This window comes from Sturnus vulgaris, chromosome 1 (assembly GCF_052056855.1).
Source record: "Sturnus vulgaris isolate bStuVul1 chromosome 1, bStuVul1.hap1, whole genome shotgun sequence".
In the NCBI taxonomy this organism is placed as follows: domain Eukaryota; kingdom Metazoa; phylum Chordata; class Aves; order Passeriformes; family Sturnidae; genus Sturnus; species Sturnus vulgaris.
In genome coordinates this window covers 147,314,794-147,338,612 of record NC_142243.1, presented here as the reverse complement: position 1 = coordinate 147,338,612, position 23,819 = coordinate 147,314,794, and the positions used below count along the sequence as shown (strand labels likewise).

The 23,819-nt window shown below is 45.8% G+C and overlaps 1 protein-coding gene and 1 long non-coding RNA gene across 7 annotated transcripts in view; one reads left to right on the top strand and one right to left on the bottom strand.

Annotated features, from left to right (window-relative positions):
- Nucleotides 1-23,819, top strand: part of CYRIB (CYFIP related Rac1 interactor B) — a 96,978-nt gene continuing 73,159 nt past the window's right edge. For 2 of the 6 annotated variants that reach the window (XM_014882124.2, XM_088179302.1), the window contains exon 1: nucleotides 32-157. The gene's annotated coding sequence lies outside the window, so the exon portion shown is untranslated. Of the gene's footprint in view, nucleotides 158-21,071; nucleotides 21,349-23,819 lie in introns of those variants that run through there. The other 4 variants (XM_088179286.1, XM_088179293.1, XM_014882123.2 and 1 more) reach the window with 4 other exon arrangements.
- Nucleotides 1,720-8,117, bottom strand: LOC148225580 (uncharacterized). Its single transcript, XR_015808533.1, has 3 exons — nucleotides 7,986-8,117; nucleotides 5,663-5,720; nucleotides 1,720-1,841 (listed from the first exon to the last, which is right to left on the bottom strand). It is a non-coding gene; the product is annotated as an uncharacterized LOC148225580 (long non-coding RNA).

Sequence of the window (23,819 nt, the reverse complement as noted above, 5' to 3'; positions counted from 1 at the left end):
GGGGAGCTGGGCCGGGCGCGGCGAAGGTGCCGGGGCCGCCTCTCCCTCCCCCCGCGCCGCTTCCTTTTATATCGATGCGGCACCGCCGCCCGCAGCCACAACCTGCGGCCGTGACGCTGCCGGCAGCCGGAGGGACGAGGCTGCGCCCCGTGCCCAGGTAAGGGCTGCCCGCGGCCCCCGGGCGGGGCGCGGAGGCGGCGAGGGGCGGCTCAGCGGGAGCGAGAGGGAGATGGGGATCGCCTAAGGAGCCGGGAGGAGCCTGAGCGGAGCTGGGGTGGGAGCCCGTGGGGAGCCGCGGGGCGGAGAGGAGCCGGGAAGGAGCCGGGGCAGCCCCCGCCCCGCTGTCCCCCATCCCCGCAGAGGATGCTCCGCGCTGCCCGGACAGCCCCGCGGCGCCGGGAGCTCTGTGGGGCCGCGGAGAGAGCGCAAGGGCGGCCGGAGGCAGCTGTGGCCGAGCTCTGCTTCCCCAGGGCACGGGGACAGCGGGGCCGCCCGGGTCAGGAGCGCCTGAGGCGGATCCGCTCTGTCTGCGAGGGGGGAACAGGCCGGACAGGACGGTCCTGTGAGCCCTGGGTCCAGGCATGGACGTGGCAGATGCAGCGAGCGGGGTGACAGCCCTCACACCAGCCCACACCGTGTCAGTCACTGCCGGTTGAAGCAGCAGCGTGCTGGGCTGGCCGGCCGAAGGAGGAAGCCATGGTTTGGTGCTGCTCGCCATGGGTGCTGTTTGTGGCCGTCCTGGGCTGGGACCAGCAGTGACCGTGTTAGATGGAGGCTTTTTGTACAGATGCCGGGCGCCAGGCCGAAGAATTATTAGTCGACCTCTTTCATGCAAATCTTGTACATAAAAGTTCAGCTCAGCAAGCAGAAATGTGCTGGACTGGCTGGTGAGAGGGTGAGCACTTCTGCTTTGGGGGATCTGGTACTTCCTCATCTGGGCAGGAACGGTGCTGTGGTTGTGATCATGACTGTATGTGAAAACTACCCCTCTCTTGAGCAAGCTGCAGCATTTCAAAAGGGTTAGTGCAGAAACCGAACAGCACAGAGCAGCCCCTAAACAGTGAAGGTTACCTGACTGTATGGTTTGGAACAGAGTTACCCTTTTCCCATTTGGAAATGAACTCTCATCCCTAATAACCATTTTTTAATAAAAGTAAAAAATGTATGTATTCTTTAATTTAAGACCCAAAAAGCCATGAGGATGATGCTTATTCAGTGTTTTGTTAGGTATATGATTAAAACAGTAGAAAGGCCCTTTTATTTCATTCAAACAAAGAAAACCCCACATCTGCACCCCAACCTCAGAAGTGCTTTAAAGAGATGTGGGATTTTAGTGGAAGTTTAATGTCCTCTTTCTTTCAGAGCTTGTTTGAAAACGAGGTTGGCAATGGCTGCTGTCTGTTTAATGTTGAAGAGGGCAGAATTGATGTTGTGGGAAGCTGGGGAGTGTTCACGGTACCTACATGTGCTCTGAAGGACCCTCCCAGGTGCACACGGACACCGTGGGTCGTCTCAGTGCTTGGTGCTGCTCAGGGTCATCTTGCCTTAGAGAGAGGCAGCATTTGGCTGCATGGCTCCTCCTGGTTTCCCTGCTCAGCAGGGATCAGGAGCCTGTGTCTGTCCAGGCAGCAGGATGCTCCCCAGCTGCTGTTGCAGACAGCAGTCCCTACGTGCTGCTCGCTCTTGCTCTTTGGGAGCACTGCTCAAGCCAGAGGCCTCATTAGTGCATTCTCTGATAGTTGTCACCGCTTACTTTCCCAGCGTTGGTGATGTGGTTTCCTCCATGGCTCAGCAGGAGACCCTGGCATGAAGGAGCTTCTGAGCAGGTCTGAGGCAGTGCTCTGCAGGGAAAGTAGGAACTGCTCAGCATCCAGTAGAAGAGTTGTACCAACAGGACTTGTAAAGACAATCCCAATAAAGTCCAGAGCATCCTTTTCTCTAACTGAGATCGATAGTTCAGACTGCTCAGCAAAGAGCGTATGCGATGGATTTTCAATAATCAGCACAGCACAGCTCAGGCTTGAGGAAAAAATTATTAAGCTTCATTCTATGCCTCTAAATGTGAGTGTGCCCAGCAAGAGCACTGGGAGAGGCTGATGCATTGAGGGGAGTTAAGAAACGTTAATGCCGCCTCTGAGCATGGAAGGGCACAGCCACTCTCAACTATTTGTTTCTTTGTACTCAAAGGTATCAGAGGATACATAGTGGGTCACAAAAATAAAGACTGGTATTTGAGATACTTCCTGTGCTTGTTGGAGGAGAACAAGGCCCAGAGTATTTTGAAAGTAAAAGCGTATTTCCTGTGAAAAACTGCTGAAGTGACGTGCAAGATTGTTTGGGAGCTGGAGGCACAGGCAATGATTCAGGCCAGCAGTGTTGGCAGCTGGGCTGGTGTGGGGCCGAGGGGAGGGTGCTGAGCACCAGCCTGTCTAAACCTGCAGATAGGGCACAGGCACAGCATCATGTGCTCCTCTTGCTGCCCTGGGAACAGGAAGACAGGCTGTGTCCTCTGGCTGCAGACAGCCTCGGGGGCTTCATTAGGGACTAGAGGTTGGTCTGCCAGCAGGTATTAGCAGACCTGCTCAGGTTGAGTAAGTACATTCTCCAGAGGCTCCATAGAGAGCCAAGGGCTACCTAAGCACAAAGGAGACTCCATTGTGGTATCAGGACTGTTTCTGTAAGCTGAAGGTCATTCCTGCATTGTTCTCTCCACTCTGACTTAGAAAGACTTGTCTATGAGGTTAGTTCAGTCCAAGACCTGCCCTCCTGATTGTCTGGTTTAGGTTTTCCTTTAGTGCTTACCATGGCTGCGAGCCTGCTTATCAGCTGAATCACTGCCCCCATGCAGACCTGCACAGTTCCACTGGGAACTGAATCCAGCTCGCTGGCTCCCAGGAGCCTTCTTTCCCCTGAAGCAGCTCAGCTCCGAGGGAGGAGGTGGCTGGGAGCAGAACACAGCCCTGACAGTCTGCTGGAACACAGTTGCTGGAGCTGGTTTTCAAATCTGCAGCAGGGCTGTTTCTCGCAGTGGGTAGGAAGCACTTTGCACGGTGTCTGCAGTTACTCAGCTGTTGGAAACCTTTGTTCTGTGCTGCTCTGTGTGGAGCAGATATAGCTTGATTTAGCTATATATAGCTTGATATAGCTTGTTTTTTTTTTCTTTTTTAAGCTTGAGTTCTATTACTGTCCTTGCTAACTATATTTTTAAAACAAAAACTGCACACATGAATTTATTCCTTTGAGGTCTTTCTGCCCGAGAGATGCTCAAACTGAGCATAGGTGTATATGTGTGACCGTGTGGTAATAGGTGGGATAAGTCTAATAGGTAGCTTTGGTTTCCATTCCCAGCAATTTTTCAGGTGGTGCAAGCTGTTTTTCTATCATATTTTTTTTTTCTAGAGCTGGGTTTGCTATCTGTTTTGCAGCAATGCTGTAAGATTACCCCAGGGTATCTAGTGGACAAACTAATTTCTCAAAGGTTTTGCTGGATAGAAAGGGAAAAATACCAAGTCTTCTGACTATAGCAGAAAACTAGGAATTTTATCTGTGTGTTGCTAAGATAGTTTTTGTCTCAACCAGAAAGAGGACACCCCCCCCAATCCCAAGCATCTGCCTTGTTCCCAATCTTGAGGTCAAACCTCCTGGCCACAACTCTCTCTATTTAAGAAAAAGATGTAGACACAAGTTGTAATCTGGGCTATGAAAATCTAATCTGTGACCTAATTTGTTGTGATACCATGAAGAACCTGTCAGTAGCAATCACTGTAACCCGTGGCACGGATGCACTGCTGCTTTCCAAGAGTGCTCGCTCGCCAGAGCCCCAGAGGGAGCAGTGTCAGGCCGAGTGAGTACATTTGGGCTCCTCCACTGACAAATTTGGGAATAATATACAGACAACTCTCAGGTCACTTTTGTTATTCTTTTAAAATGGAAGTGGTATGGGCAGTCCTACTGTGTGTGGAAGGGAACCTCTCCTGAGGAACAGGCTGGTTTGAAACGTGTGGGAAGGAATGAGATGCAACCAAAACTGGACAGTTTTCTGTGCGTGCCATAATAGCTGTTTACCTGCCTGATGTTCATTCCCCACGACCATGGCACCAGCTTAGATGAAACCAACTCACTGGGTGAGTGGTTAGAGGAGGGACTTGTCTGAATAACTTCTCACCAGTGGGAGCTGTGGTTGCGTGGGCTGATTCTCAGAGGGCAAAACTGGCTGGTTTCTAGTACAGCCCCTTTGGGCCAAGTTTGTTGTCCTTTAAGGAGAAAAAAACAAGGTCTTTTTTTGTGTGTTGCTGAAAACATAGCACTGTCAATCTTGCTCTGCAAGGCTAGAGGAGGGAAGAGAGGTTTACAGGTCAGGATTGCACATGTAATAGGCTGAAAAACTGGGAATTGTCCTCCTGGGTCCCTGCACTGGTACACCTGCCAGGGAAAAAACTAGGGAACTACTTCTGTATTAGAAACAACAGAGCTGGGCTTCCATTTTGATTGTTCTAGAAATAACTGGGGTTTTTTGTTTGTTTTTGTTTTGTTTTGTTTTGTTTTTGTTTTTGTTTTTGTTTTTGTTTTTATTATTATTTGTTTGTTTGTGGGGGGTTTTTTGTTTGTTTGGGGGTTTGGGGGGGTTTTGTATTTTTTTGGGGGAGGGTTGTTGATTTTTTTTTAAATATTATCCTTCAAATGCTTTACTTAAAAGTACTAAATTAAAATTTACAGAGCCATGCAGTCTGTTAACAATTGCTAAAGTCCATGTCTGGTTAGTGAGACCATCAATCCATTCGGATTTGAGATTCAGTAACCTAGATTAGATCCAATAAGATGTATGTGCATGGTCTGCTTCCTCTCTTTCTCACCTTCACTGGAGCTACCTGTGCTGCTGTTAAGGCATTAGATCTTAAGATGTCTTATTTATTTTGAGCGTCCTTTTCTTTTCAATACTTTGTTCCCTAGCATACATTAGGTGTATGCTAGCATAGAATACTTGCATTCTAGTAGTAATTTTTGTGTTCTTTTTTTGTATTTTGGTGTACTTTTACTCAGCCTGAGCACTCAGAGCTCAAGTTTCAATGTGTTATTTGTTGATTTTTGTTCACTCCAGGCTTTTCCCTCCACCCACTCACTTCCTCTCAAAAATGTTTCCTCATTTCACCACTTTTTCACACCCATTTCTAGCGCAGGGTTGCCTCCCACTGAGGGCAGGCTGAGCACTTCATCTACTGTTCACCTCTGCGGGAGATGGGCGACACATCCAGGTGTGAGGGGAGCAGCAGAGGGACGAGAAGGTGCCTGCCCATGTCAGGGGGCAGGTGCAGTGGCAGCGAGAGGAGGTCTGGGTGCAGGTGTATTTTTGGGCAGCAGGACCAAAGGTGTAAGCAGGGTGAGTGTATGTATGGGTGGAGAGAGTGAAGGTAGAAAGTGCAAGTAGTTTTAGGTGTGTGCTCACGATGGGGCACAGCAAAACCTCTTCATGTGCAGGAGACAGCTGGGCATGCTGGGCTGGGACCACTGAGGTTTGAGGAAGGTGCATCTCCAGACCACAGTGCAGCCAGGCCAGAAACCCTCAGCAAAGCACAGGCAGCTGAGGTGGCACTTACAATAGCTGCAAGTTTTAATGTGCAATTTTGTTCCGTTTGCCTTTTATTTTTAACAAAAGGTTTCTCACCTCCCCTTGGACAGCACCAATTTCTTAACCACATGGAGTGCATCTGGCAGCTTGCAACCTGTTAAAAGAGGGAAAAAAAACACGATGAAAATAACATGTCTGTAGTTTTAAATTAGGTAAGGGCTAAAATTAGTAGGAGCAGGCCTGTCTGTGGCTGTGCAAACCAGCAGAGAATTAACATTCATCTGATGCTGAGCAAGGCAAGCAGAGGTTTTCAGCTCACACTTCCTTCGCCTTGTCCCACTCCTGTCCTTGCAGCTTTGCTTCCCCGCAGGGCTCAGTCACCAGTTAGCAGAAAGCTGTGCAGATAGCACTAACCTTGTGCCAATACTGAGTGCTACTTTCAGCATTGTGAAGTGTTAGCAACAGCCAGAACATTTTTACCACACTCCTTTCATTTCTTTACTCAACTGCTGTGAGTGCAGCTTTGGATACATCGTGCTAAGGTCACTTGTCAGAGCCCTGGATGTGGCCTGAGTCCCACGCTGGGGCCCGGATCCACCCACCATTTCCTCAGTGAGATAGGAGCCCCCAAGACACTTGTTTCCTCTTCCCAGCTGTGGTTTACTTTCCTCTTCTGTAATTGTGTTTCTGTTAACAAGACTGCAGTAAAAACCAGTTGCTGAATTATTCACCTCACTAGAATAACTCTCGGGTGGTTTGGTTCTTTGCAGACTATTTTTCATCTCACATCCTGGCGTCGTTTTCATTTGCAGCATGACCCATGCAAACAGGTTTATTTGTGCAAGTTAAAGTGTGCAGTAGATTGGTGGGGAGATGTGTTTGAGAGAGAGAGAACAGCAAGAGCCTTCACCTCTTTCCCCTCTTCCCTGGGAACTGCCATGCTAGGCCCTGTGCCTACTGCCAAAGTCAAACTCCTGGGAGTGAATGTTCTTCCATCCCTAGCATATCCAAAGGAATCAGAGGTCACTTGGAAATTAAAATTAAACAATGCCTTAGTGCAGCTTTGAAAAGTTTACTCAAAGGGCTGGTGTTGCTCCAGCACCGTTAAACTGGTGACCTCTCTCCCACAACAGCCCCAGGAGAGGGCTTTGGTTTGGCTGACAGTGGCCACGGGTGGCTGCAGAGCTCACCCTAGGTGGCAGGGCTGGATTCACACTCCTTGCACCATTCTCCCAGCCAGAGCATGCAGGGCGCAAAAACAGAGAGGACTGGACTGTGTCAGGCATGTTGCTGCCCAGAGACCTCTGAAGGGGTTGTGCTGGAGGCTTGTGAGATGCCCAGGCTGCTTCAGGCAAGGGGCAGGGACCATCCCCAAATGGGAAAAGCCACAGAAGACCTGGACTTGGCTTGTTTCCCTGCACTGTGCCTCCTCTGAACTATCCCATGGAGGAGCAGCTGGAGGCTGTGTCTGCAGCCTCATCCAGCAGTGTGCTCCTGGCAGTGGACAGCTGCTGGCATCAGGGCAGTTATGTGATGGATGATTTATGTTCCATCAATTCAGTGTTTTGCCAGAGACACAGGGACAGAGTGTGATGACGAGTATCTCTGTGGTCTTCAGGCTCTAGGGATGATTTGGGCTTCCATGGTGGTTGGTCTGGACTAGTCAACAAAACTCATATAACTCATAAAAGCTGGTCCTGATTCCCAAGACTCTGGCAATCCCAGAACTGAGGAGAGCAGGTGCTCCTGCGTGGGAATCCTAACTCTCACTGAAGGAATTGCTGATGACCAAATACCATCTTCTGTGCTCTAGTGGTTCTGTCAGGCATCCTGCTTACATTGAAGCATTAAGAAATATTTACTGTACATATTAGTGTTCTCTTGTCAGTGAACTCTGAGTATCACAGATATCACTGGCAATGGCCTACAGCAATCCATCAAATGTGAATGAAGAAGCCACTCCCATCTCTATTTAAGGACTGGGACCATGTTTCTTTCCCAGGATTACTGCCTTGAAAGGACATGGTTTTAGAAGTGCCTCCAAGTTGCAAATTTTATACCAGAACTTCTTGTGCCGAAATCCACAGCTGGTACTTCCTGGTTACTGGTGTTAATATAATTGCATTTGTGAGCAAAACCTGCTTTAGGTACACTTGCACCAGTTCTAGGTCTGCTGGTACCCCTCGTATGGCTGGACATAACATGAATCACAACCCCTCTAAAAAACATTTATGCATTGAGGTATAAATGCACCCAGGACCTGTAGCTGCTGTTCATACAAAAAAAAAAAAAAAAAAAAAGGTCTTTCAAACTTGTTGAGGGCCTATTTGGTCTGTCATCTTTTTTTAAAAAAAAAAAAAAAGCAAAAAAACCCCAAACCAAACAAACAAACAAAAAAAAACCAACCAAAAAAACCTACCTGATGTGAGAAGCACTTGGTGGATGTACTCAGAACTCTTGTTCTGTGGGAAAAGGCCACCTGTGTGGTGACTGTGCCACCCCACATGCTTTTGCACAGGGCTCCCAGGAGACCACATAGCTGGCAGAGGAACAGTAAATTCTTCCCCCTGCAGGCTCCTGCAGATGCCAGTCAGTTTGAGGAAGCAAGGAAGGAGAGCAGGTGCCCAGAAGGAGAATACTACGTCCAAGTGAGCACGTAGAAAAGGACTGATCCTGATAACCTTGAGTGCCTGCTGAGCCCACTGGCAGGCTGGAGCACTTATCCAGAGCCCTTGGAGAGGACCATCTGATCCAAGGCCACCGAGGAGATCATGCCCTGTCAGCACATGCCCAGGGCTGTGTAGGTTTGGAGCTGTTCCTGGGCAGTTTTCATAGAGCTGAATATAGTTATTTGCATGTTGCACAGTGTCTGGGCTTTTCCTCTTCCTCTTAGCTCTGTTGGGCACTGGTGTACAAGTGTCTGGAGGGAAGTTGTGTTCTCAGTCAGTGCCCAAATTGGTGTAACTTCCCCTGGACAGTGGCTCCCAGAACTGCAGCCCTGTCTGCACCAGCCCTGTGGGGGAAGAGCAGAGGCTGCTCTGCAGGGGGACTTCGGTAAGGAACTTCCCCTGCGTTTGTTCTCCTCTCCTACTTCCTCATGCATGAGATGATCCGAGTCCTCATGTTCCCTGTCAGGTGACATTCACCAGCTGGGGTTTCAGCAACAGGGGATGCTCATGTCCACTTGAGAGGAGCCGTGGGCTTTCTGTGAAATCCCCTGTGGAATAATAGCACACATCCCATCCACATTACCACCCATGTGTCCAGCATGCCTCAGCCTCTTGTCAGCCCTGCTGCTGGGAGAGCTTTGGGGGGCAGTTAGAGGTGTCCTCGCTTCTGGGGGAAACCAGAGCCTGCCCCTGCTGGCCCTGTCTGCTGGGGTTCAGCACAGGAAGCAGATCCCCTTTCACTCCCCTGTGCTGGAAGCTGCACCACCTGCTCCAGTCCAGGGAAACAGAAAGGAGGTGAGCCATGTTTCTGCCCTCAATGCCCTGTCTGCAGCCATGGCAGTGCTCCCCAAGCCTTGGTCCAAGGGCAGGGTGGTGGCAGTTCACACCCAGCTCAAACCCACCAACTTGCCGAGCTGGTCTTTCTCCAAAGTTGGTCCATATCTGCTTTACCCTCTCCTGCAGGATGGAGCCCAGACCATCATTCAGGCTTTGCTGTGTTCCCTTAAGGTTTGACCTATTAATTAGCTGTGAGGCAGTTGTAGGTGTGTTCTAAATATTTGTTTAGATCTCATAGTGTGCTGAATAGTTTCTGAGCTGGAAGAGCAGGCAGAGCCTTGGCCTAGGAACAAATTAAGCTACCCTCTCTTGATATGTTCTGATTTTGTTTTGTTTTCTTTTCTTCACTACTTTGTTGGGCTCCAGTACTACTGTGAATTTCACTGACATCAGTAAAACACTGACAATTTCCCCAGTGGATCTCAGCAGGATCAGAACTCCTTGGAGATGAAAGCATTTCTGATTGTATGAAAGACATATTTTCAGAGGTCACTGAAAGTCGGTCCCTTATCCCAGAGCCTCCTTCTGCCCTAGACACTAATATTGCAAGTGCAGTAGGTGAATTTAGATTCCAACCCTATGAGAAGATACACTAGTTAATACAGAGAACTTTGGAAATTGTCCTTCCTCTCTCTGATGTCATTTTTATCCCTTGAGTATATGGAGATTAAAAGATAGTTGATGAGCATACTAAACATTCATTGCACATTTCTCTTCTAGTATCTAGCTGACCTCGAATCTAGAATGAAATGAATTTGCATTTGTTTCTAAAAGTATCTTATTTTTGTGAATCAAAATGTCAACACATTTGAAAGTGGTCCCACAAGAGACATTTGTATCTCTAGGAGTTTAAATTGCTGGATCAATGTCCCATTAATACTAAGGGTGTTTAAAGGACAAATTCTCTGCCTACTGCAGTGAAAATTTACCCCAAGGTATGACATTTCACCTGCCACTAAGTATAAGATTGTTGAATATAATGGACCAGAACAGCAAGATTTGCACATGCTGGTAACAAAAGCGAGTGAGGAGCAGATCCCATTACAGAAACCTCCCTTTTTTTTTTTTTTTTCCCCTCCCTCCTCTGTTTTCAGACATTAAAATTTGCATGCTCTTTGCAACTCATATTACTGCACTATTCAGAAGCCCATGCAGCACATGAGTGAATAAGAGAGCCCCAAAAAGCTTCCACTCAAAAAGGTGCAAGGAAATGAGAGCACCAGGGTACATCCAAGGTCTTGTGGCACAAAGCCTGGCTCCAGCTGGACCACAGAGCTATGAGCCCCATCACATGCTCTCCTGGTGGCAGCTCTACTGATGGACAGGGCTTTGCCAGAGCTTGTCTGCCCTCAGCATGGCTCTGTCCTGAGGGAGCACAAGGACAGTTGGCAAGTCTCGACCCCCTCCTCAAATGAAATACGGAGACAACTGGACTGAGCTATCAGCACTCTAAAGCACTGCAAATAATCTGAACCCAGGGGCCCCCTGAAGCTGAGCCTGAGGCGAGGCATGTTTACCCAAGGAAGTGCCAACATAGCCCAGGAGAACATACCATGAAATTGCACCATACTGTCCCTCCCTTGCGCTGTCACGGAAACCAGATGCCAGGATGGAAAAGCACCAGGAGATGAATAAAAAAGCTTCAAGTGCCAGAGAGCCCTGCTCAGCCCTACCTTCTGCTGCAGGCCATCTACGCTTCCCGGCATTCCCTGGTCTTCTGCCAATTCCCATCAACAGCTGTGGTTTGTGGTTGTAATGCTCAGCATTTGTCTCCTCTTTCTCCTAGCAGATCTGCCCAAAAGCTGGGTGTGCAGCATGTAGCAGTTCGAGAGTCCCAGGACTCCCAGAACTGGCCTCTAAGTATGAAAACAAATCTTTCTTTACTCCTTTATCTTCTCCAAGGCCTGAGACATTGCAAGTGTGGGTTTGTAAGGCTTCTGGGCCCTTCTGATGGCATTTGTGAGGAAAGGTTACATAACACAGTGCTTTATAATACATCGTTTTCTTTCTTTTAAAGAACAAGAAAGTGCCAGCAGTAAGTCTAGACCTAGATTTCCAGCCCAGAAGCAGCCTGCTTACTGCATTTAGCACATGAAATGTTCTTCACTCCATCATGTTTATTCCCAGTTTCTGTGTCTATGTATTATGTTGAGGCTGCAGCTTGGGTAGGAGCGGCTCCAAGATGTTAGCAAGTGTCTGTTAGGAATCCCACTCCCAGTTTCAGGAGGCCCCTTCAGGAGAAGTTCATTAGATGTTTAATAGCTTCCAGTCACTGCTGTGCTGGATGGACCTGAACTGGTGACCGAGGGGGGAAAGGTTCTCTCACACATTTACAAACCCTGAGGCATCTGTTCCCCAGACACAAATTTGTCTAATTCCCCTAAACCACTGACGATCTGCCCTGAAACGATACTCCCATTCCCTTAGGAAATCCCTTGGGTTGATATCAAGTAGATAGTTATTTTTGGATTCTTTCCCAGAGAGAGTGCACTGTATTGCTCTGAACCCTACACACCAAATAAATATATCATCCTACTGTAGTAAAGGTCCAAAAAGTTTTATTGAAGGGGAAACAGATTATTAATAATTAAGGGTAGTTCACTGTATTGGTTTTGAGCCAAGTAAAGCTAATAGAGCTTTTTTTTAATAGCATATATAAAAGTGTAGAATATTGAGACTGAATTGATTGCAGCATTTAATGCAACATAAAGTCAGTTAATGAATTTCAAGGGTTAACTGCATTAAAGTGAAACATGAAGCTCGCAAGCAATGTATTAAGTATTTTTAAAGTTTAGCAAAAGCAAACAAATAAACAAAAATCAAAAGCTCGCCCTTCTTGATTAGTTAATACCCGTAATTTTGTCTTCCTGAGGGAGAAACTCATATGACCAATATCTTTACTTCTTTTATCCTAAAGCTCTGGGTGCTTATATGTAGGTGTCTGCTTTTCCCTTACCCCCTTTTAGAATAAAACAAAGCCTTTACAAGGAGGTGATCAGTGATTAATTCTAACAAAATTCTACGGCTGCCTGCGATATTCTCATGGCAGGGATGGACAGTAGTGTAGAGGGAACAGTATTTGACAAACGCTTTTGTAAGAAAGGTTCCAAATGAGGACAGTTCTAAACTGCTATGTGTTTGGACCACCCCATGTTGTTTATTGTCTGCCCAATTACAGTTTCTTAATTTAAAAGGATATTTTCTATTTCTCTGCAATAACAGAAGAACATGACGCGGAAAAGAGAAAACAGAATCACTGGGTGATTAGCTGTACTAATGAGGATGAGGAAGGTTTTAAAACATTCTCCACTGAGCAATTTAAATGTTTGTCGCAGAATAAACATGCAGGAATGGCTATTCCTTCTCACTGACAGCCATTATATTGTAATGTTGTGCCTTTGCAGCCTTCCCCAAACCATCCACTTCTTCTGAAACCTTTGTCCAAGTCTCAGTATGACGTGAGGTCTTCTTCTGCACCATGGTGTCCTACTCTGCCTTATTTCTTAGTAGCTGTTCAGTCTTCCAATGGGCACACGTGCCCCTCTTTGCCAACTGACCACATTCAAGTCTTGAGTGCAGCCCCCTCTGCACTAAACCCAAGCTTGTCACATTCAGCTACAAAACCTTTCACAAGCTCAGGGGCAGAGTCTGTCATCCGAGCAGCAGTGTGTTGTGCCTTAGGATAGAAGTGACCCCATTAAAACCATTTAGAAGCATGCACACTTATGACTGGCTCAATGCCCTTATGCCTCTCCTTGCTCTCACATGTTTCCCCAGGCCCTCTTACATCCCTGCTGAAGCTGGTCTTATTTGAGCAAACCACAGAAATGTATTTTCTACATCTGCCCCTACTAGCCTTTTAAAGTAAAATTCAACTGATAAACAATTAAGATTAAAATAATAATGGCAACATAATGGGAGCATGAAGGAGCTGATACTATTTGTCTTTTCTTAGAAGAGAAGAAAATATAATTGAAAAAGAGAGTCCTGTGAACAGTGTAACTAATGAATTGTAATTTTCTCCTGATTTGCATTCTGTATGCTCTGCATTTCCCACTGGATCTTTCTCAGTGTGAAACTTCTGTCTCTTCCCTTTTTCCAGCTCTCCCCTTCTCTGCTACATTCCTAGTGCTTCCACTGCAGTTCTCCCAGTCCCTCTCTTACATCTTGCCAGCCATGCAGGAGATGACCCAAGCAGGTTGACTGGGCAGTATACACATGCTGTTGAGTGTCCAGCACCATAAACCAGATTTCCAGCGGAGTGTGGGCTGTGTGTCCTGGGACAGGAAGCATGGCTACCTGTCATAGACCAAGGACTCACAGGCAAGCTGGAAACCAACTCCAAGTGATCAGCCTCACTGTATAACACGTAGTAGAGACACTGTGCTGCTCCAACTTTTGTTCCCAGGTTTGTTGGTTTAGGACTAGCTTGGTGGTAGAAAGCCAATGTGTACAGCAGATCTCCACATTTGTGTTTTCCTCTCATCTACAACTTAGTCTGCAAGCTAGTAGGAGCAGGAATTGCACCCGTGGTTTTTTAAGGCATTGTACAAATATTTCCAACTTAGCTTTTTGCGTATGAAATGGCTGAAGTTTAATGGTATCACTTTAGGCACTTAGAAGTTGTCAGAATGGGAGGTTCCACTGCCAGGCTTCGTAGCAATCTTGCTTAATGTCATACGAGAAGTCTGAGGTCAGAATATGGTCTAAGCTTCAGAGTTACAGCCTAGCACCTCACAAGAAAAGACTCGTTTGCTTCTTTCTGGTTTTTAGCTTGTTCACTACCTGAGACAGGAATAATTTAGAATCAGAAGAATATGAGCATGTATTTTAAAAGTCTCCATTAGTTTGTGATGCAGTCCTGCAGAGGCGGTGTGGTCATGGGAAAAGCTGTCTAGTCTGATCATTAACATAATAGGCACCTAAGCTATGACTCCAGGAACCCAGATGTCTCAGATGGGACTGGATCCAGATTGTTATAAACATGCACAAAATGTTTCCCAGCTCATGTGGGGTTAATCAGCTGGACATAAAAAATATTATCTTTTAATCAATTGAGAAAACTCAGAATAAGTATAAGCAATTACAATGTGCAATACCAGCTTTACTCTTTTCTTGCTAACTGAATATTAAACACCTGTATCTGGTGCTAGATTTAGCTCTAGGTGCCATATTCCTGCTCAGGAAAAAGGAAGAGAAAGATGTGTGCTGTGCAGTGTTACAGTTGCTCAGCAGAGGAAGTGTTTAAATGCCTGCCTAAATGCTTTGTTTCATGGAAGTGTTCATCTGCGCCCAGTCTGTCTCTCACAGATTACAGCACGGGAAAGTCCTGGCTTTCCATTTCCTCTGCTAGCAAGCTCCTCCTTGCAGCTAGAGGGGCTTGTGCTTGTGGGACCAGTAGGGAATCTATTTCTGTCCCTTGAGCTACCTAGGCATCTTAAAATGATTGTGCTCAAAGATTCTGCTTCATAACCCAAATATGCCTACCATGAGGGTGATGGGTGATTGGGAATTTCTTATCCCACAGAAATAGAGTGCTACCTAACCACTTCATATGAAGTCGTGGGAGAACCTACAAGAAAATGTGTGTACTGATGAGGAAAGGGTATCTTCAAAGTTCTTTACATTCAGCAATTTGGTTCACTAAAATGATTTTAATGTCTGCTGCTCTTTGGAGCATACTGACAGCGTTATAAGAAGGCAGCAGTATAAAGGGTTACAACAGATGACTGCATCAAAACAGTGTAATTTCAAATAGGTAAATGTAGTTGGTGAGCTAATAACTAAATCATGGTCTATTTTTTCTCTCATTATTCAGTAGCCTTGTACTCAATATCACTTAGATCATACACAAAGATAAATTTAGTTTATAGAAGTTGAAGTGAATGCTGCAGAACCAGTTGAGGTTTTGATTGACTAAGTTGAATTCTAGTTTTCAGATGGGACCAAACAGTCAGGTTCTTTCAAACTGAACTAGCGGTACAAGAGCAGACAACAGTGGCAACAGTGACACTGCACTCCTGTGAGGTGCTGAGCACACTCAGCTCGTGGTTGTGCCACTGGAGCTCAAGGAACACATCCTATGGGATGCAGCCTGAGATGCTGTCCTTGCTCGTGTCTTGCTCAGCGGTGCCTAACACTGTTGTTTCGTGAAGTCCATGTTTACTCACTGAATTTTGAAGTCGTCCCCTGAGAATGATATTCTGCAAAGCCCTTCCCTGAAGTGCTTTAATTAAGTTACCTATTTCCCCAACAGATTGCAACTTCCCCTGTGATGCGAAGAGGAAAGTAAGAACAGCTGTAGCAAAGAAAACAGCTGAGGCAAAGTGAAATGGTCTCTTGACAACGTCCCTTGGTAGCACCTAGACACAGCCCAAAAACCACTTATGAGCTAAATACCATTCTGAGGCTTCTAATAACAAATGAATTAAGCACTTTGGGGAAAAAGCAAAACAAAACAAACAAACAAAAACAAACAACAAAACCCCGCCCACCGATAAACAAAAACACTACAATGATTACATCTCAACAAAGGATGTGATCAAAGTAAAATACCAATCTCATGCTCCTGAGGTAGATAGAAATCTCAATTAAATCAGTGAATATTTGTTCCCATCAGGGTAGCATAACTGTGTTTGGTCAAAAGCACCCAAATCAAACAAAACAAAAAACTGTGTTCTCTTCCAGAGAGTTGTGAGACAGTCTAACTCTCTGGGACATAGTCTTCCCTGTTCTCTGAAACATTAATTTCGTCCATTAACTGGAATACTATTATGCTGCTGATCTGAAAAATTCTGTGGGGAAGAGAAGAAAAAGAAAATATAATGTTTGTGAGAAAGTTCCAGTTCAGATATATGTTTTATTTCATCCTGTAGTCCTGGTGGTTTACTTTGTTTAATAAACTGTCTTGACTGGGGCTAATGGGAGGTCATATGAAACTCTGCCACTCTACATCACTGGATTTGCAGCCTCCTCTGATTTGGTGAGGCCCTTACTTAAAGGCACTGACTGCTACTCAGGGTGAATAAGGGTGAATAAATACACTGACGTGTAGGAGTTTATAGAGACATTTAGGAGTTTTGCTGGAGAAAGGTGCCTCTCATACGAGCAAAGGTGATGGTCCAGCACCTGCTGAAGTGATCACAGCTTTTTCACTACACTGAGTACAAACAGGTACATCTGGGGCTTTTCCTCCACTGAGTGCCATAAAGTCAGGAGCTCAGTCTGTGGCCATGACCACCTAAACTTGGTAATGATGGATTATCTCAGTTGCTTAGCAGGCCTCTTCCCTTGCCACTTTGCTACCAGCATAGGTTCACCACTGCAACTACTCAAAGAACTTGTCAGTGCAATGGAATCCATGTGGTGATCACTAAAGAAATTCTGTATTTCACAAACTTTTGTAAGCAGCTTAAAGATCTCAGAATCTAATAGTATGTTCTGCTCTATTCTGTAGCAGGTCCACTACTCTAATTTATCTTTCTATTTTCCAGTAGAGATAACACATGATTAAAATAGCTGCAGTTCCTCTTTCCACCTTCCTCTATGCTTACTGGTCTGTAATCTTCTTCTAATGCAGGCTTAACACCTGACATTTTATCTTTTTTCTTCCTTTTTCTTCCCTATCTCATGTAGGTGAGATGTGTTTTTGAGGTAAGGCAGCAAAATGTGAAAAAAAAAAAAAAAAGAACTTTGTTTTGTAAAATCTCCATTATTCTTGATCACAGTCCAACTGACATGGCACTGAACCCTCCTGTGTTATTTGACTTAAAGAAGTGTTCATTAATTGAGAGCGTGCTGTGGATTTTAGCTGAGACTCCCCACACAAAGAGGCCGTGCTGATTATCTGTAGGAAGCAACTGCATCACCAGATGAGCAAACTCGAAAATAATCTTGGACTTTGTAATGGTAGAAGAGATGACTGATGCAATTAGTCACGTGAAGTGACTGGGGCATAGCATGAGGAGACGACAGCATTTCACCAGGTCTGTCAGGGTAAAAAGATTGAACTCCAGAAGCATCTCAGTTTTCCCACTCGCCACTTAAAATATCAAAATGACCTTTTTTTGGTGGTGAGGGGAAAGCATTCTGAGATTGTGAGTGCCTGTCTCTATGCACATATAAAACATTGTAACTGTTTGGCATGACAATATCTGGAAGCACTTCAGGGATCCTTCTGAGCATCTAGTGATTTGACCTTGGCTTTTTGTTTTGTCTGTGCTTCTGGAAATTTATGTAGATCGTTCATATTTTGTTACAACTGTTTATATTCTAAAGAGCGACATTCATATCAGAGGATTTGTACTATCTAAATGAAAGCCCTAGAGGACTCTGTGGTATAAATGTGACTGCCTCTGCACTCTCTCGTCTACTGCCGTGGCACTTGACGTTAGTTTTATCTGAACTGAAAGGTGCTATGAACCACAACAGTGTAACAAGGGAGCCATGCAAAGCTGCCTTTCTTCCATTCTTGACATTTTCCATAAGAAATTTCATCTCCTTTAACCATTTCTTTAAAAGAATAATCTTTAGCCATAGGATGTTTACTTTCTATTTTCATCCATGTAATGGAAGAGCTATTGCTGTCCTCCCCTCCAGAACAAACAAGGCTGCTGTTGGTGGTCAGGGCGTTCTATTGTCCCCACTGAGTTCACAAGGCTCAGGGTGATGGTCACTTCTTTTTCCCTTTGGACTCTCTCCCCTAGGCTACCATTAGGTTGAAAAGCAACCCAAGTATCCCAGTAGTGCATGGCACCTAAGGGCAGCTTTGCTTCTGTGGCTTTATGTATCCATCTGGCCATCCATATATAAAGTCAAGTCATCTTTTGTCACTGGTATATATACACACACATATGCAACCCGTCGCTCTCAACATATACATCCAAGAGTACATTTAGAGCTTATTAATCTTTTCTTGATGAAAATGCTCTGACCTGTTTTCTTTCCAGATATACCTACCTGGCACCAACTAACAAAATCCTCAGGCATTTAGCAGCATAGGAGCAGTTATGTTCTGTTACCACTCTTTTATCCTATGATACTAACTGAAAAATATAGTATTTAATTCTGGGTTTTGTTGTTGTTTTGGGGGTTTGGTTTTCTTTTGGGGGGAGAGTTTTAATATTTCTTGCAGTGATAGCCTGGTAAAATAATTTTGCATTCAGAAGAAGCAATTAAGAAATTAAAAGTGAAGGCAGAACTAATAGCAAATTGCTGGGATTTTTAGTCATGCAGCATTTTCCACAGTGTTCAATAATTTTTTATGCTACAATTATTATGTGGGATGTGGATGTCTTAGTGTGCAGTTGCTGTTAAAGCATCAGTGATGCTCAGCATCTGGGCATTCTTGTACTTCTGAAAGATGTGAGATCCAAATCAAAGTTAACTTACAATTTTGGAGAACCCCAAAGAGTATATATTATTATAAGCCTGCTCATGGTTTCAGTAGGAAATTTTCTTTGTCTAACCCCACCCTGCCAAGCCCCGAGTGCTTTATAATATTATGAGCAACAAAAATTTCATCCCTGAGGCTGGTTGTGTGCAGTTCTTTAGTTCTGTGTAGCAGGACAAAGTTCTATAGTATGACAGGTGAGACCCCCAGTTTCTATTAAGTCCAAATGGTAACAAGTCCAACATTAACTCAGAGCACAATTCTGCTTCCCTGAATTCAGTTCAGTGGGACCTGGATCACCTCCTGCCTGGCACATAGACTTGTAAAGCTCTGTGGGCTTTAGAGAAGATGAGGATGTGGTAATGACCTGCCTCATCTCAGGAAGAAGAAGCGTGCATCAATTCACACCTCAAAATTTGTATCCACTGCAAAAAAATCCTTTCTGTGGCAGAAGTGAAAAGCCATGTCAAGCATTTGTTCAGCCACTTACACAAATCACACACAGACAGAACTGGAACTTCAGTAATTCTGCTGAAGGTGTTTCTGTGAAAATCTTTTTTCATATCTTCGACATCTCCTCTATTTGCTCCAGTACAAACCAATCAGAGCCTCCAGGGCTTGCCTGAGCACTCTCCTTTCCCTGCTTAGGGAAGGCAGTGGGCAGGTATGTGGTGCACCAGCCCTGGTCTTGCCTGACTGCTACCCAAGGACCAAAACTCAAGTATGGTGATTTCCTTTGAGTTCACCAAACAGGTTTTGCAGCTGAACTATACTCACAAATTGCTTCCTTCATATCCCAGGCTACTCTTTTAGCTAAAATATTTTAAAGGTGTTATAGTTAATTCAAATATGTTGAATCCTAACAAAGACACACTAAATTTATTAGATTAAGTCAATATATATGTAGGTGTGAAAATAAAAATAGAAATACATTGACATATAAATAAATCTCAGAGCTATTTTCCATTTTTGTGTTTTCTTGGTGGGCTTAAGGGTAGCTGATATTCACTAATATTTGGCAGTTAACAAACTGCTATCAGGCTTCTGAAGAGAAACTACTAGAAGTGGTTGGATTGTGAGGTGGTTGGTTTGTCTCTTTCAGATGGAGAAATACCCTTTGATCACAGCTGTATTGATAATGTTTTACTACTCGAGGGTGCAAGTTTTGTCCTGGCAGTGTCTGTGCACTGTCCCCCAGTGCAGCCTCAATGAACGTGCTGTGAACTCTCCTTGGTGTCACAACACCGAGTATGAAGGCCAGGTGAGAATTCACAACAAAATTTAGAAAAACATTGTCTAGATTGCAGGTTATGTTAAGTAAAAAAAAAACAAAACCAAGGCAGAACAAAAACAGCAGAATTTTAAATTTTTTTTCTTTCTAAGTAGGTCCATGTGGAATTTTAGTAAAGCAGCAAGCCCTAAAATAAGGTATTAGAGCAATCCTTCTGCTTTGGCAAATTTATCCACATCTGAAGAAGCAGTTCAGGGTGTGCATTGTTCCTATGTGAGGATACCAAAATCCAGGGTGTGATATGGAAGGTGAAACCTTCATAAATCAGAGAATCAGAGAATATGCTGAGTTGGAAGAGACTCACAAGGAAGATTGAGTCCAAATGCTGGTCCTGCACGGAAAGCATGTAATTAAGTCCATGGGATGGTCTCAAAATATGGTTTTGTGTTTAGAATCATTTAGAATCATTTATGTTGGGGAAGACCTTTCAGATCATTGAGCTCTTCCATAACCCTGTAGCAAAGTCACCACTAAACCACGTCCCCAAGTGCCACAGCTACCGGTCTTTTAAACACCTCCAGTGATGATGACTCTACCACTTTATGGACAGCCTGTTCCAATGCTTGACAACCCTTTCTATGAGGATTTTTTTCCCTAATATCCAATCTAAACCTTCCCTGGTACAACTTGAGGCCATTTCCTCTTGTTCTGTCTCTTGTCACTTGGGAGAAGAGATTGACCTCCACCTGGCTACACTCTCAGGAAGTTGTAGAAAGCCATAAGGCAGCCCTGAGGCTCCTTTTCTCCAGGGTAAATAACCCCATAACCCCACGTGGGTTTTTTTTTTTTTTGTGATTTTTAAACACATTTTGCATGTCTGTTGCGTTTTTGTGGAGATGGAGGTGGAAAGCATTCCAGGATCAGCCTGAGCGCAATGGTACGGGACTCTGGCAACGCTCACTTAGGGATGGAACTTTTCATATTTTTATTAATTTATTAATTATTTTTTGCTGTGGTCTACCTAGGAAGCCATTTCTTAACAGCTTTAAGCCAGCAGCCCCGCTTTTCCCAGAGAAGAAGCACCCCATCTCCCTTTCCAACCTGGCTTTGCCAGCTGCAAAAACTTTAAACCCCCGAGCCAGGCCTTGAAAAAGCAGGAGAATCACCCAACTGGCTCAAGGACCGATCAATAACGTTGATTGAGTGACGCTAATGAGCTTTTCCTCGGGCGCTGAGGGCAGACGGCGGCTCCTTTAAGGGGTCGCCCCACTCGCCGCCTCGCCCGCCCGCCTCTCTTTCGCTTCCCCGCCCGTGCCCGAGACACTCGGAGTCGAAGCAGGTGCATGCGCAGTGCGCTGGCGGCCGGGCGCGCTTGCGCAGTCACCTGCTGCTGGCCGCCCCCCGGTACATCCGGGTCAGCGCACGCCCGCCCGCACGGCCGGTGCCCGCGGTGCTGTGCGGCCGCTCCCCCCCGCTCCCCCCTCCCCGCGCGCGCTCCCGCCGTTCGCGCGCGCTCCCGGCGCGCTCCCGCCGCCCGCGCGCGCCGCTCCGTCGCTGCTCCGGCCGAGCGGGGGAGGCGGCGGCTCCGGCTCCGCTCCCGGTCCCGCTCCCGCTCCGGATCCCGGTCCCGCATCGCCGCGCGCGGGGCGGCTCGGTGAGTGCCGACGGCGCGGAGGGCGGGAGGGGCCGGGCGGGGCGCTCGCCGCTGCATCCCCGCCTTCCCTCGGGGCCGGCGGCGCGACCCCCGCTCCATTCCCGTGGGGCCCCCGTTCCCCGCCCGGCTCCAGCTGTTGCTGTCCCCGCTCCCCCAGCGCTTCGCAACTTCTCCCGTCCCGCCGCCGCTTCCCCCCGCACGCCCAGGAGGGGCCCCGGGGCGCGGGGGAAGCGCCGGCCGCTGCTCCCTCGCCGGGGGAACCACGCGGGTCAGCGGGGACCGGCCGCCCTGCCCCGGGCTTCCCCGGCGGCTCCTTCCCCCCGTCGTGGGCACAGGGTCTGGTGTGCGGGCGGCTCCCCGGGATGCAGGTAGTGCCGTGGGATGGAGTGACAGTGTTAATGGATAACGGGAGCGGGAGAGCCCCCGAAGGGACATCTGCAGCCTTTCGGAGTGTGGCTGAACGTGCAGCGGGTTAAGCGGAATACGGGGATCGTTGGAAATTTGTCATGGTTAGGGTGTATCCTGCAGGTTTGTGTGCAGCGCTGTGATGCTAGGGCTGTAATTCCAGGTGGGGCTAAGGTGAATTTGGAGCCCGTAACAGGAGAATGTTGTTTCTAACCTATTCATTATATAGCCGATAAAATCAAATTTTAATTGCATTATAATTTTCTCCCGTGTAATTCAAGAATAAGGACGCCTGCAACTTAATTTTTTGTTACTTTTTAATCTGGTGTCATATCTCACTTGGTAAAAAAAATACAAGAAATTTCTTCACAGAAACATTTGAGACCCCAAAGAAATCAAAAGACTGTGTGTTATGAAGGTTTTTGAAGTTTTTTTCCTTTATCTGTTCCATAGCATCAGCATCCTGGATCCAAAAGTCAGCAACAGTGTGACAGCTGTCATACTGCCGTGATAGTGGAGTTACTAACATTTTAAATGTCATTCTGAGCTTCTGGTAACATAATATGGAAGTAAAAGTGTACATTAGCATGGATGTTTATCCTCAAACCAGTAAAACATTTTCTAGATTAATCTGATAATCTGGATTCTTCCTTATTACTGTTTCTAGTAGTAGAAGTTGCAAAGTCTCTTTTGCTCAAATTCTCTCCCACCCTCATTGACACAGAATCTTCTTTCTTTGTGCTCTGACTGCTTGGACTTTAAATGCAGATTTTAGTTAATCAGCATTTTCTGTTGTAGGTTGTGGCAGATTCGGGTGTTGGACAGTAAATAGCCTGAGATTACACTTGTCAAGGTTGGAACATAGATTCAAACTTAAAAGGTTTCCCCCGACAAATGTCTTTGTTCAGCAAGGTGTGTTGTTTTGCAGAATGTACCTTTGGTTCTGTGCGGCAAGCTTAACAGCAAAATATTAAACCACATAAATAAGATACTGCTGTTACATGAAGTTGGATTGTTTCTTGCCTGGCACAGGGAGAGTATTCTGTTGTTGAAACAGAAGCTTTGAGTAGGAGAGAAGATAGCTTTTTATCCCGGTCAGACTGTCAGATTTGTTACTGCATATATTAGCTGTCTGAGAGCAGGGGCTGTGGAAAGAGGTGATCCCGGGATCTGTTTTAAAATATCCCTGTCAAGAAATACCACGATTATATGAAAATAAGGAATGCATTTGATCCCATCTGTTATGCAACTTCCATTTGTCATCAGGTGCTCTAGATTTTCTTCCTTGTTTGCAGTTTAGCTGGGGCCACCTGAGGGGACAGATTATAGAAGAGTATGTCTTCTGAAAGTCTCTGCCTCTTTCTGCGAAATCTTCCAACACTGGCTGTGGCAACCTGGTGTCAGCCAGTTCTCTTCTTGCATACAAAACTATCCTGTCCCTTTATTTGGGTTATGTGTGAGTCTTAATCTCTCGATAAAGAGAAAAAAAGAATCAATTTTCTGTTATGTCTATCAGTAATTATATGTATTTGCAAAATAATTAATTGTTAAATTAATTAAACACAATAATCTAAAGATACTTAGAGGGGCACCTTAAGGTCTGTCACCAGACCTCTTAACAGTGCTTACCAAACTCTTGGAATTAATACTGTAAAGAGACAGAAGGGTGGGGAATATTCTATTGCAAACTACTGAATTATTGAGTAATAAAGTAACAGCAATTGTCTCTGTCATTTGGAAAAGCATATGTAGGGGCCACTTTGGATTTCTGCAGCTGCTTTGGCATGGTAAACAGAAATGCAGATGTTTTTTCCTCTTGCTGTGTATCTTGGAGAATACAGACACACAAATAGCCTGCAGTCCCCTTTTTCTTGTTCCTGCCTGCCAGCTGAGGGCATAGATGGAACCAGTGCACATCTTGATGTAGTGGAGACAGGCAAAATTAAAGCTTGTGTGCAAGGAGTTGGATTTGTTTTTTAAGCAGATTTGTGTGTCGCTGTTGTAGTTCATTTGGTTGGTGGTTTTTAGGAAATGATGGCGCTACTGTAAGTCAAGCTTGTCACCTT